Below are 13,839 nucleotides of genomic sequence, written 5' to 3'. Positions count from 1 at the left end.
AGATTTTGTAGCTCTGACTACACAGCTAATGAATGTATTAACCATACAATTTACGGGCAAACTGATGTTGAAAATAGCAGACCTGAAGCTGTTTATTGTCTCTGTATTGGAGTAGCAGTACTGCCTCTGCTACGAGGAATAGCAGAATCTCTCAAGGAGAAGATGAGCATGTAGAGCACTCCAGATGCCTCGATACATGAAAATATGGGCAAAATATGCCTACATTATATACAAATATAGGCACCTGAAATTGAAGATGCACACAAATTTACTATTTACTACTCCACACCATTAGATAGTGGATGACCAGTAGTTCTTAACTCCTAACTATGGACTCCCAGAAGTCAGCAGATTACTTCTGCCTGCAAGAACTAAGAGAGCAAGTCTATATTCAGCAAACTTAAAATTGTTAAAGGACATCTGTTTCTCCATTGGGAAGTTTTTGATTTATGGGTTCCTTGGAAGATTAAGAACTACTGATAAAGGTTCCATCTATTTGGTACACAAGCCTGAAAATGAGATCAAAACTGTAAAGTAATGTACAAGAAGAAATTTAAGTTAGAACTAGATAAAGCTCCTGTTAGCAAGAGGCAAATACTCTGAAATGCAATTGGGATTGTGGTAAACCTTAGGGATCACAATTTTCTGATCCGTTTCCTTTCTCTCCTTCTTCAACTCAACTTCGCCACCTCACTTCTGTGGTTGTTAACAACAGTAGAAAACAACTGAAAGCATTGCATAAGTACAGAACTGAAATGGCTACAGTTCCCAATGCAGCAGCAGAAAAGCATAGGCTGGAACAAATGAAATATAGACTTAAACAAAGACAATATAAAAGAAATCTTTCTTGCATGGGAAACCAGAATAATATACCTTGGGAGGGAGGAAAAAAAAAAAAAGCAAGCAATGCTGGTAAGACAAATTATGTAACTATGTGTGTGAAACTTATTCTTTCTGTTTAATGAAGTGGATCTCTCAAGTGCTTCTGTAAGTAGCCAGTGCCACAGACCTAGCATTTGTATACATGATGCTGATAAGTCAACCTGATCAGTTAAACCTGAGGAGGAACTCTCAAAGCTGAACAGAAGATTCACCCAGAGAGAAGAGTTTTGTCCTTTGAGTAAACATGAGTCAAGGACAAAGACTTCACTGGATACAAAAAAAAAAAAAAAAAAAATTTAAAAAAAATGATCCAAGAAAGTCATTTTTAAAGTAGGCATTAGCAATCTGATGATTAGAATAATACTTAGTAAGGTTTTATTGCCCTCTCCCCTCTCACTCCCCCAAAAAGAAGAAAAAATAATTAGGAAGAAGAGCTGTATTATATCTACTGTCATTTAAAATACAGGAAAGATAGACAACCCGGATAAATGTTTTTAGCTATTTAAAAGCCAAGAAATGGTTATTCCAGGTAGCTTCTATATACAATCTTGAAGAATAACACAAAATGTTTTGAAAGTTGTTTCCTATAGGAATCATCTATGTATCGAACAGAGAGCAGGCTAAGGAGAGGATGGGAAACAACCATTAAGGCCATTCATACTAAAGCTAGGTAAGAAACGTAATTTTTTTTTTCCATTTTTGTAGCAATTGTAATTTCCTTTATATTCATACACATTTGAAAAAAAAAATCCATGTTGTGCTTGGGTTTAACTTGTGCTACATATTTGTATTATATACATTAAAATGTACAGGAGTGTAGGGACCTATAATTTACCAGTCTTCTGCTCTACCTTACTAAAATAATGACACTGCTTTGAAACTATAGAAAAAGTTAAGAACAATTTCATATGCTGTACTTGTTCTAATTCTTTAACTGAATTTGCCGAAGACCATTTCCTGCCCCTCCTTCCCCCAACTTTTGAGGTTCATGATTCAAATCTTAGCAGTGAGCAACATGACAGGTCCACCACTAAAAGTTGAAGCTTCTTGAAAAAATGCATTACTTTTGCTGAAATGAACTCTGAGATTAAAGAATCACTAATCACAAATGCCACAATTTCACAAATATGATCCTATGTTCAGTGGAAGTGTAAAAGCTGTATTGAAATGATCAAGCCCAAAATACCAGTTGAAGCAAATATTAAACTACAATTTCATAAGTTACAGGTTTCCAGAGGGAACTAGAAAACATAGCAGCCAAAAAGCATTCAAAATCTGGAAGATGTGGTGAGAAGTTTGGGGTGTGTGTGGTTTTTTTTTGTTTGTTTGAAACACATTTTATAAAAAGGAAGTCCAACCCTCCTTTCATATCCCAGACCTGAAAATTATCATATTTACCAGAAAAGGAGAAAAATCAAAGTTTCATATAATTTCAGTGTGGTTCCCCAACAAGTACTGTGTACTTGCAGTTATTACACTATGTGACTGATGAGGCATGTACTTGCACAGAGATGGGGGGAGGAATTTCTACAGGACAAATTCATTCAAGAAAACAGGTCATGAACCAGCAGCAGTGTTCATGTCCTACACATGTGCTGCAAGTTCAACAGCCCGATTCCAAAAGAAACTTCTCCGTAGCAAGTCCTTTACTACAGCATAGAATCTAGGCCAATAGGAAACCCAACATTTCATATTTCTCTGTTAGTTCAACCCTGCAGATAAGCTTAAATCTCCCCATTTGTGAAAGTGGTTGAGGGTCATCTTACAAAAAGGAAAAAAAAAATCCCATCCATGTCTTGAAAACTTCTCTCCAAGGTAGCACAAGAGAGGCATGAGATACAGTCAGAGAAGAAGGTACTGTAGAGAAAGTAAAGCAGTAAGAGCTGTCGAAAACAATAACTAAATATGTAATAAACCTACTTTTTGGGGGGGCAACTCAGCATTAATCTCCTGTAAGAGAAGTGATCTCAGAGTAAATGTTGCTCACTGAATACCACCATCAACCTTGGAACAACATCTTTTACTGCTAGTACCCTTGAACTAAATCAATATTTGTTTTATAAATACTGTATATTTATATAATTTTGGAAGGACAGGCTTAACAGCTGTGCTGGGATTGCTAGCTCTATGATCCATATTTGTTGCTCTTCATAGGGGAGATAACCAGTATCTTGGCTGAGGGCAGAAATTAACTCTGCTTCTGATGACAACATCCTTTTATTATTTGTTTCTTTAGATCATAGAATCATAGAATGGTTTGGGTTGGAAGGGACCTTTAAAGGTTATCTAGTCCAACCTCCCTGCAATGAGCAGGGACATCTTCAACTAGATTATGTTGCTCAGAGCCCCGTGCAACCTGACCTTGAATGTTTCCAGGGATGGGGCATCTACCACCTCTCTGGGCAACCTGTTCCAGTGTTCCACCACCCTCATCGTAAAAAATTTCTTCCTTATATCTAGTCTGAATCTCCCCTCTTTTAGTTTAAAACCATTACCCCTTGTCCTATCACAACAGGCCCTATTAAAAAGTCTGTCTCCATCTTTCTTATAAGCCCCCTTTAAGTATTGAAAGGCTGCAATAAGGTCTCCCTGGAACCTTCTCTTCAGGCTGAACAAGCCCAGCTCTCTCAGCCTGTCCTCATAGGAGAGGTGCTCCATCCTTCTGATCACTTTTGTGGCCCTCCTCTGGACCAACTCCAACAGGTCCATGCCTTTCCTGTACTGAGGACTCCCAAGCTGGAGCTTACTCAGTTTTGCTTTCAGCTTCAAAATGTATTCAACTTACTGTACAAAGGCAAGAATGACAAGCACACGTGATTGATTTCCTGCTGAGTTTAGACATGAAACTTTCAGATGTTTTGTCAATCTGCTTATTTCAAGGAGGACATCAGGGAGAACCTGCTCTTCCACAGTATAGCACTGCCCATGTGCCTCACAGGAGGCTATCATCTGCTTTGCAAGTGAGGGACATTACCTGATGCTTTAGATGGAGAAAATGGAGAAAAGCTGAAAGCCTGATACTAGATCAACCAGCTATGGATGCTGTAACCAATAAAGACTACACTACGTGTCCCATTCAAGACACAACGGTTCTAGACTTCACAGTAACAGTAAGGGACAAAACCCAGACTAATTCCTTGGAGCAGAGCATGAACCGTCAGATTAGAAAGTTCTGCTTCAATGTGGTATAAAGGCAGCATTTCCCACTACCAAGCAGGATTGAGGGGGTCTGGTCCTGAATCATTAATAAGGCTTATTTGGCCCTTTTCTCCACTTTCTTCCTCCAAATGTCAAATCATCAGTCTCCAAGCAAAGGCAAGAAAAATTGAAAGACGGACAAGATTTGCCAGAGGAAGGTAGAATCACCCCGGGTATACCTCATTTCTTTTTATTCCCAACCCATTTTTCCACAGGTAGCTTAAATCTTGGATTATGTACTTCTGCCAGGGCAACGTCAAACTGCTGTAGGAGACACAAGCAGGAACTGCATTTTCAAAAATAAAGCTCTCCATAAACTGCCAGAGGTCAGCGATGCAGCTGATGAAGTCTTATCAATAGCTGCTGCCAGAGAAATCAGACAGACCTACCCTTGGTGCTTCCAACATGCCGTGTAAATTGCCCTACAAAAAGATAATAATTTTTCTTTCTTTAAAAAAAAAATCAAAACAAAAGACCAACAAAAAAACCCAACAAAACCTAAAAAGGTCAGGGCACAAGTTAAGGCCATAAAGTAGGATAAGAACACGTGTTTTCCAATCAAAAGTTGAAAACCTATTCTTCTGTTTTGGAAAGCTATTCTTCTGGGTTTATCCCTTGTTAATAATCCAACCAGATATCTTTACGTAACTATCAATGATGGGATATCAGTCTGCAGTACCTACAGTACAAGAATAGTAAAGTCCCCAAAATTGTATCATTTTAGCCTTATGCTTTAAGATGATTTTGCCACAGATTTAGGGTTAAATCTAGTCAATGGGATATCCCTGTATAGAAGATACAGTAAAAAACACTATAAGCAACCATTACAATTAGCTAAATCATCCATATAGAATATTATTAGAGAGTTACAAAGTCCAAATGAATCAAGACTTGGACCTGTGAGGTGGTGTCTCAAAGTGTGATACTAGGTGTAAAACAACAAATCTGATGTTAAGTTTCTAACTATTCAGAAAAGACATACTTCCTGAAGGTTCAGTGATTCCGAGTGATTACAGAAGACCAGAAAGAGGGAAATTGTTTGATCATTTACTGAGTACATGAGATGTCAGAGTCAAGAATTTCTCTACAAATGTGTAGGACAGGCAGAAGAGTTTGGGATTTGAGGGGAGGATGTTTGTTTTTTTTTTTTTTTTTTTTAAAAAAAAAAAAAAAAGCGCATTTCTCCACTTAACTCTGGCTGGAAGATGGGACAAGGCTACTGGAATTTGAAACTACCGGAAGACTCAGATTTAACCATTCCTCAAAGTAATCCACATATTCAAATTGGTATTCATAGGGAATAAACAGCGTGTTTCAGAAACACTAGTTTCTGTATTTTTGGCTTCCTCTCAGTTTCAGTGAAATAAATCAAAAGCAAAAAAGCACGCAGTTGCTACATTTCAAACCACAAGCAGCACCATATGGAGTGGCACACGCTAAGACAATACCACAAGCCAAGATACAGTGGATAAGAGCTGAAAGCATCATCATCTGCACAGTATAGGCACATCAATTGAGATGGACTGGTCATCAGCCAAAAAAAGGTGGCAGTTATTTATGGATTTTAAGCTAAACACAAGTTCCCAAATAAGTCTGATGTCAGAAATATTATCTAGTACCTCAGTCAAACAAACAGACAACATTGAGGGCTTACAATGTTTAGCCATTTTTCTCCCCTAGATTTAAATCTGGAATTCAGTGTACGAATAGCCAGACACAGATAGAAAGAAAAATTTCAGAAGAGGAGAACAATTCATCAATTTGGCTGATAAACCATTTAGTTAACAATTACTAACCAATAACAATATTCTGAACTGCAACAGGATTGCATTCAAAGAGAGGTAGCAGACTAGAACTGATGAATTTGAAGATATCATCCAGGAAAAACAAATTCATAGGAAGGAATCAAAGGGCTGTAGAAACCCAACCATCTTATGGGTCATATCACACTGACATACTCTTGATGCAACTTTACATAATACAAAAGTCTAACAAATAGGAAATAGCGCACATCACTTTCCTTAGGTATGTATAGATGTAAGCAGTAAATGAATATGTAATGAAGATACAATTTTGCTATACACAAGTTAAAAAAGAATTTGGAAAGATTGGCTGTATTAATAGAGTTTTGCCAGAAGGCCCTCACAACACAAAGAAGATATCTGTACTCTTAGCAAACCCCTAAACTGGTAGGATGCTATTTCCTCCAAACAACACTTGCACTGTGTTTCACAGGATGCACATGCAGCTACAGCTTCTGATGGCACAGAAGCAAAAGGGTGAAACAAACCATATGAGAGGCAGAGGAAGGACATGCCCAATTGAAGATAAATTATCAAAGCTCCTGCCAAATCACTTCCAGAAAGTGATCATGGTTATTCAAATGAGGTGGCTGGATCAGCATATTTCTTGCTTTTATTAGCAACTTACAAGAGAAGCTTTTTGTGTCAAAAGCATTCTTTTTTTAACTACATGAAGACAGGGCAATTCTACTCCTTTATGTAAAGGATCAGCAAAAGTCATGTAGGAATTGAAAGAAAATCAAACAGAAGGTGAGAAAAGGGAACAATGACACTGTGAAATTGGTGCATTTGCCAAAGTACGAACCAAGTGGAGAAAAAACTTCCTGTGAAAATAGTGAAGGAACAGCTACCCTGACACAAAGCAGGCTTAGAGTTGGTTTATAATGGCTTGAAAAAGTATATATATGACTATCCTAGATTAGTATTCTCCCTTCTCTAAGACAGCCTTAATGAGAGATACTGCAGTTAGACAGAAGCCTTCGTTCACTTAATACATCTAGTGAAAATGCATTTTGGTGACTCACATTTGATGAGCAGTTTACTGGGCACTTAGCAGTAAGGTACAGATCAGACATGCCACAGCTAGACCTCATCATCCTTAACCCATAAGACAGGCAGAAAATGTTTTTAAAATAATAAAGCATATAGATTTAAAAGAGCTACAGATTTTGCTATACCCTGTTGAACTCCAGAGTAGCACTATTGAAGGATTTGCTGACTTTTCTTTTTTGCAGAAAGCCAGAAGCCTTAAATGATTCAATGCCATAGGATCTGTTTTCATGTTCCTAAACTAAGCCTACATCTACAACAAGAAGCAAAAATTATGGAGATATCACAAAAGAAACCACATCATCACGATGGGAAACTTTCCTTGAACAGCCAGATGTTCTCTATGAATAAGTAGGTGATACCTTTACAGAAAGAAGCGGGGAGGTGGCAAGTTGACTGTTTCTCAAAGAAGATCCAAGAAGTACAGCAATGAAACAGGTGAATCTCAGAACAGGGGATACCCAGAATAAAGTTACCAAAGCCTCAAAACTGTAGTTCACCTCCATCACTGGACACACGCAGGTCTGCACAGCAAAGCAGTGCATCTCAGATACAGACATCAGGGTATCTATAAGAATTTAATATTCTGTAGTAGCTTAATTAGCTGGGATTTTTAATGTCTATAGTTATATTTGGGGAAGAAAGCTGCATGCTCATTACCTTTGTATGGTGCTCAAGCACATGTGCTACCTGAACACGGACCACCTCCAGCAGATTCTTTGGCTCTGCATGATTACGAGAAAAGAGAACAGAAAGGAGAAATCAGATGTGAAAAGGAAACAAGAGGAGAGAATGTGAAAGCAACTCTCATACCACCTTCCCCCAATCCTCCATCTTTCACAGTTTTTGTTGATACATCAAGCAATTTCATGAGACATACAAAACTGTTTGCCACACCAGTGTTCTTGAGAAGGACCATATAAAGTGCCAGGGGAATGAGGAAGAGAGCATAAAGGAAAGCCTACACAGCCTCATAGCTTACACAAAGCACGTGTGCTGAGCAGCAACTGGACATCTGAAAAATCAGCTGAAAATCCCTATACCAAAAAGGTTTTAAATGTCTACAGCATAAGAAAATGAAATAAAAGCATTTGAAAAAGAGATCTGTTGCCATCATTCCTCTGCAGGGCACGCCCTTTATCTCACGCTTGTTTTCAGTGGTTTATTTAGTTGCAACAACATCCACACAGGTGCTGTAAGATTTAGAAAAAAATGTTTCTTCTCGCTTCCTCCAGACTTGACTGGATTTGTATTTCTTGAGGAACAACCCCCTGCTGTATGCCCGTCTTGAAAATGCCAGGGCACCCAGGTATTAAGTAGTTCTCTCTCAAAATGACTCCAAGGTTGCTCTCAAACTACACCAAGTTTTCCACCATCCTTTAAGCAATTCCACCTGGTCCAGCACACCGTCACAAGGTACCAGGAAGCAGATTTCTCTGCTGCTCCTCGACACTCTTCACAGAGCACAACATACAGTTCACTGCTTATAAACTATTGGTAAAGAGATATCATGTGTCAGCACTTTTTTAAAGCTGGGAAACAACCAGATCCTGAAATGTGATTAACAAGACATATTGTCTGTTATGTTAACATAATGCAAACAGTACCTACTGCAGAAGGCTTCTACCCTCACAGTCTAAATCATGACATATTCAACTAGTCTTTATTGTAAACGTTACCAAAAGCTTAGCAGTCATTGCATTCCAGATACTACCCCAGATCATCAACTGTTCAGATTTTTGTTCTCTGGGGTAGTGAGCAACAATTGAAAGAAATGAAAAGAATAGATGGGTCACATACATTGATTTCTGACCATTTTTGCCACAGACTTTCACTTACTGTTTCCAGAAGGACTACTGAAGTCCACCGTGCTACAAAAGTATTTTTTCTGGTCCATTGTAACTATTTGACCATCAGGGGAGATCTAAGGAGAAATAGGCCTACACACTTAAATGCAGTCATCTGGTTGGGATGATCACAGTTCCACTTGTACTGATTTTTTTTGGGCTGAAAAAAAATCAATTTCCCTTCACGCTAGAGCACCAGAGTTATTTTACATTATTTCACCTCGAATGCTATTCCTAACTTTCACAGGCTAAAGAGGCTTCTGTGTTCTTTGAGTTTCAGATAGTTACTGAGTTTGGTTTCCAGTACCTCAGAAGTATTCTGTTTAAAACTTGAAGGTGGAAATGTATAGTATCATTTTTCTCCTCTCCTTTCCAGGTCCTCAACAGACCTGAAACCTGCCAGTGAGAGCACACCTGCCCATAGCAGCTAACAGCCCAACAGATAAGACACTTTCCACAGGGCTGGTGTCCATATCTGCCAGGTTTCTTTTGTCTCCCTTTCACCCAAGATAGCCAAGACATCCCCATATTTTATCGCTTTCCTCCTCTTTTTTCCAGTGTGCAGTCATTTCCATCCAAAATGGCTCAGACAAGAACATGGAAGTAAATATTCCTCGTTTCAAGTGAAGGGGGTGACTTGCCCATATCCAGACCCCATCCATCATTGTGCTGATAAACCTACTTAGAGTCACACGCATGCTTTTCTACCGTGCCTGAGCAGCACGGCACACTCAAACCAGGCCCTGTGCGTAACTGCAGGCAGATGGTTACGTTGAGGCCCAACCCTGCTCTCCCAGGAATCTGCATGAACTTTGCCAATTACTTCAATGGAAGCAAGAATAATGCCTTTGTGAATAAACAGGGGAAGGAAATAAATTCTGTTCTAAGCCAAATCCATAGGCCCTTTTGTACTTTAGATGGCCCTCTTTGGAAGAACGGCAACAAAGCTGCCGAGAGTTTGAAATCCCAGTGAACAAGTCCCTTTGGGCTCACTAAGAAAAGCTCACATATTCACTTCCACTCACGTGTTAGGCTCAGGATAAAAAAAGCATACCAGAATGCTGCCAGCAGTTATCTATTTATATTTGGAAATTCAATAGTTCTATATGAACACAAGACCATTCAGGGGGAAGTTTGCAAGTCCAAAATGAAGACGCTTGTTCTATTAAGCATAGAGAAATATTTAATTTCTTTTACCACTTATACATATTTCTCCTTTTGATTTACTTTAATTAAGCTCTCTTCAGGCTCGCAAGTCTGAAGGGAAGGGGGTTTCTCCCTCCCCTTCTTTGTAGTAGGAATAGAAATTGCTCTCCAGGAGGGTTTTTCCAAATGCTCACAGCTTTGCTCTTTACTTTAAAAAAGGGCCTTTGAAAGACAGCAGTGTAGGATGGTTCACCATAGATTTGAGATTTTTCTAACATCATTCCTACAGTGCTCCAATTTGGAGGGTTTTTCAGTCAAAACCTCAGCTGCTGTTTTCATCCAGCCATAGATGTCAAGATAAGGGGAGTACACTTTGGAACTTGATACTAGAGTCATGCACATCATCAAGGATGTAAGGGGGATCATCTCATCCTCACTTTGTTGTTAACAGAGACTGTCACAGCACCCACTGAATTTCTCTTTATACGTATTTTTAAATTCCAGGGCGAGATTTTGTTTCACTCTTTAACTTAATGTCACGCTCTCTGCTTCTAAATTTATTTTTAAGCTTAAGTTGTTCAAAGGGCACTTTCAGTGATATGGAATGGAAGCTAAATAGGTGTTGCTCTGTAAAGTGATATATTCCCTAAAACTGTTTCCAGCAGGTATTATAAAGCCTCAGCAAGCAAACTCTCAGGAGGCATAACTAGGTAATGCATCAACAAAGACACATAAAAACAAGAGGCAGCTGGGCTATTATTAAGAAATGAAGCAGAAGCCGTTGAAAGCATAGGGTGTGAGTTAGAGGAAAAAGCAATTTGGTTAAATAAAAAGAACACCAGCATCTGCATCTAAAGTGGAAAGCAAGCACAGCCATTAAAAAAAGAAAAACCTTATTTCTCTTTGTATAACAGTCTTCTCTCTCCTAGCTGCATCCAGAGCACAGAGCAAAGTCTATGCCTGAAGGACCCTTCAAAGCAGAAATTTTCAGACATAGTTCCACCTTCATGAAACCAGCAAGAGTTTTGAGGTTTGGGCACCTCTGAAAGAGGTGGTGTGAGCTCTAAAGCTATATTGATATCCACATGGGGGCACAGTTGTACTTGCATGAAGTCCCATTGAACTGAATGATTCAATAGCCCTTCCTCAAATCCTGTAAACAACAGCAGGGCTTTTACTTAGTTTCCCTAGTACAGAGTTTGGCACTTGTCTTTGTCTTATTTTAGAATTTCTAACCAAGTTCTTACTCCCACCATTAACAAGCTTCATTTTTCCTCTAAGCTGGTCCTATATCTACAGTATCATGGAATACAGCAGGAAACCATGAATTGAGAGGCTAGCTGCTTCAATTTATGTTTTCAGTGTATTAAAAGAAAATTAGAAGTAAGGTTTACGAGTCTCCCATGAAGATCACTTTTGTGGAGGCATACAGTAAAGAATCCAACATTGGCAGATCTATAACCATTTAACTATTACTCTTTTTAAAATTTGTTTTAATAGTCATGCAAATATAACATTCATTTGACTTGAACTGTGTGAATGTGTTCAAAGTTCATGTAATCATTTTGGGCTCAGAACACTAAATTAATGTCTGGGCACTTCAGTACTAAAAAAGCAAGCAAGCAAATTGGAAAGTATTACAACATGCAGATCTAGTACCTAATTCTAGAAATAATTTCTCTGTCCTAGTGTATTCCACATCCAAATGAAGCAAAGACATAAAAAAGTCAGTCACAAAGCAACAAAAGATGGAGAGAAAGACCTAAGTATTTTACAGAAAGCATGAGAGAGCAAGAAAATAATTAGCATTTACACTGGAGTTCTTTTGGACTGACGTTGTTGTAACAATCAAAAGCAGGGCTTGACCCTCAGCCTCCTAGTTATGGTAACACCATGCCCATTTAGGTTCCTTCAAACCCTTTGGTAGAACTACTTCCTGAAATTCAACAGCCAAACATCCTACCGCTCTCCTTAGCCCACAGCGTAAGCACCACCAGGTGAGGTACCTGCTCTTTGCCTCTCTGCCTGAGAGATAAGAACAGAGGTTTTCTTGCACTTGGTGAAGGCTCCCACGGTCAGACACAATCTGCATAACACACTCATCTGGCACTTGACCCAGGGTCACAGCAGAGCCAGTGCCCTCTTCTGACTGATTTCGCCTGTCATATGGAAAAGGATCAATTCAGCCTCTTACAGCAAGCTAATGCCTAAAACATAACACCAGGTAGACACGTTTCAAAGAGCATTCAACTACCTTTTACCCCAATCTACAAGCCAGTTTTGTGCATTTCATCTTTCACTGCCTGTCATTTTTTTTCCTTCTATGGAGCTAATAGCTTTACCTGTCTCAGGTTAACAAAAAAATTTACGCTTACACCCAAAGCCCGGAAGACTATATATACACACATATATGGCTTTGCAAATCCCAGGCTAGGAGAAACACCAGGTTTGCAGCTCTTATTGTGACTACTTCATATGAGGAAAGATAAGGGAACAAGACCCATCTTTTTTCACCAGACCACAAGACCTACATTAAACTGCCTAGAATTAGCCTCTTCTCCTTCACCAAAACTCATCTCTATTTCCTAGTCTTACTTTCCTACATTGTTGTTTCTTTCCTGACTTTTTCCTTTTCTTTCCTACAGTCATAGCTGTAGTCTTTTAAAACTGCTGCTCTTAGCATGCAGCAAGAGATGGGGGAGTAATTAGGGGCTCCATTAAGCTTTTACATTCTTCAGGTATATGGAATATATACCCATGCCTCACCATAGCCCAGACCATGGGCAGCTATTGACCAAAGTATTGTCTCAATGTTAAACTGCAGAATAGAGGTACTATTCCAGTCTACAGATTATACATCTCTGTCTATTAACCTGACACAAAAGTCACAGATTCAGTTGTTTTTCTTACTTTACAATTTAGGAAACGGGTGAGTTTTCAATAGGGTACATGCGGTGAAAATTTGTGAGCTAATAAATATTCAGTGAAAAAAAAATAAAGAGGGGGGGCTAGAAGGAACAGAGGGATAGATATTTTAAAAATCAGACACCCAGGGAAAGGACATACCTACTGATAAAAGAAAGACCAAATTCTCCAATTTCTAATTGTCTACAATAATCTTAATTTCAGGCAGAGTACTTTAAAATGCTTATTTCCAGTCAAGACAAAAACTATCAGAAGGGGTGTTACCAAAACAGATAAACATTAAAAACATTTTAAAATAATTTTTAAGAGGCTCATAAGGGCCCCATCTAGTTTCCTCTGAAATCATTAGGCTCCTTGCCATAGATTTTTTAGATGGGACATTAAGAAAGAGTTTCCCTTGAGAAAAAATAAAATATAAATATGTTTTTCCACCAGTTTATGACTCCTACAATTATGCAAGTGGAAACAAAATTCTGTTGCCAGCACTCATCCTGCCATAACTCAGATATTACACAGCAATAATAGCAAGAAACTACCAAACACCGAGTAAACTGCTTTTCACATTTTAAGGGCAGCATTTACTGTACATGCACACATTACATTTTAGGAAGAAAAGTACTATTTGTCAGTCTTTTTAAATTCAACTGGAGGCTTGACTTACCCTCTGCCCCAAAAAAAGCCATCAAGCCTTGACTCCACACCCACACCATCACTGACGCTAACAGCAGTCCTGCCAACACCTCATCCCTTGCTTGCTTTGAGGAAAGACAGTGGGGAGGGTGTCACAAAATCAGCAGTTATTCACTGCAGCTGAGTACCTGCAGTTGTTTGATTTCACTCAGTGGTGGACCCTGCCTTGAGCTAGGAGAGGAGCCGCTTGGATGGCTTCTGATGCCACTAAGTCAGCAAGGGTTGTGGGTGAGCTCAGTGAGAGCATGGTTGGCCTTTATCCTCCATCCCACCTCCAAAATACTCTGCTGCAAGCCCTT

At 39.0% G+C, this 13,839-nt stretch overlaps 1 long non-coding RNA gene across 1 annotated transcript in view; it reads right to left on the bottom strand.

Annotated features, from left to right (window-relative positions):
* Window positions 1–13,573, bottom strand: part of LOC148055694 (uncharacterized) — a 63,301-nt gene extending 49,728 nt beyond the window's left edge. Inside the window, exon 1 of the long non-coding RNA XR_015704969.1 lies at window positions 13,512–13,573. This is a non-coding gene — a long non-coding RNA (uncharacterized LOC148055694). The remainder of the gene's footprint in view (window positions 1–13,511) is intronic.
* Between the last annotated feature and the right edge of the window lie 266 nt (window positions 13,574–13,839).

This window comes from Nipponia nippon, unplaced genomic scaffold (assembly GCF_047370975.1).
Source record: "Nipponia nippon isolate SJK-2023a ecotype South Korea unplaced genomic scaffold, ASM4737097v1 scaffold_2, whole genome shotgun sequence".
Classification (NCBI taxonomy): Eukaryota; Metazoa; Chordata; class Aves; order Pelecaniformes; family Threskiornithidae; genus Nipponia; species Nipponia nippon.
The sequence above is the reverse complement of the archived record's forward strand: the minus strand, read 5'-3'. Positions and strand labels throughout refer to the sequence as shown.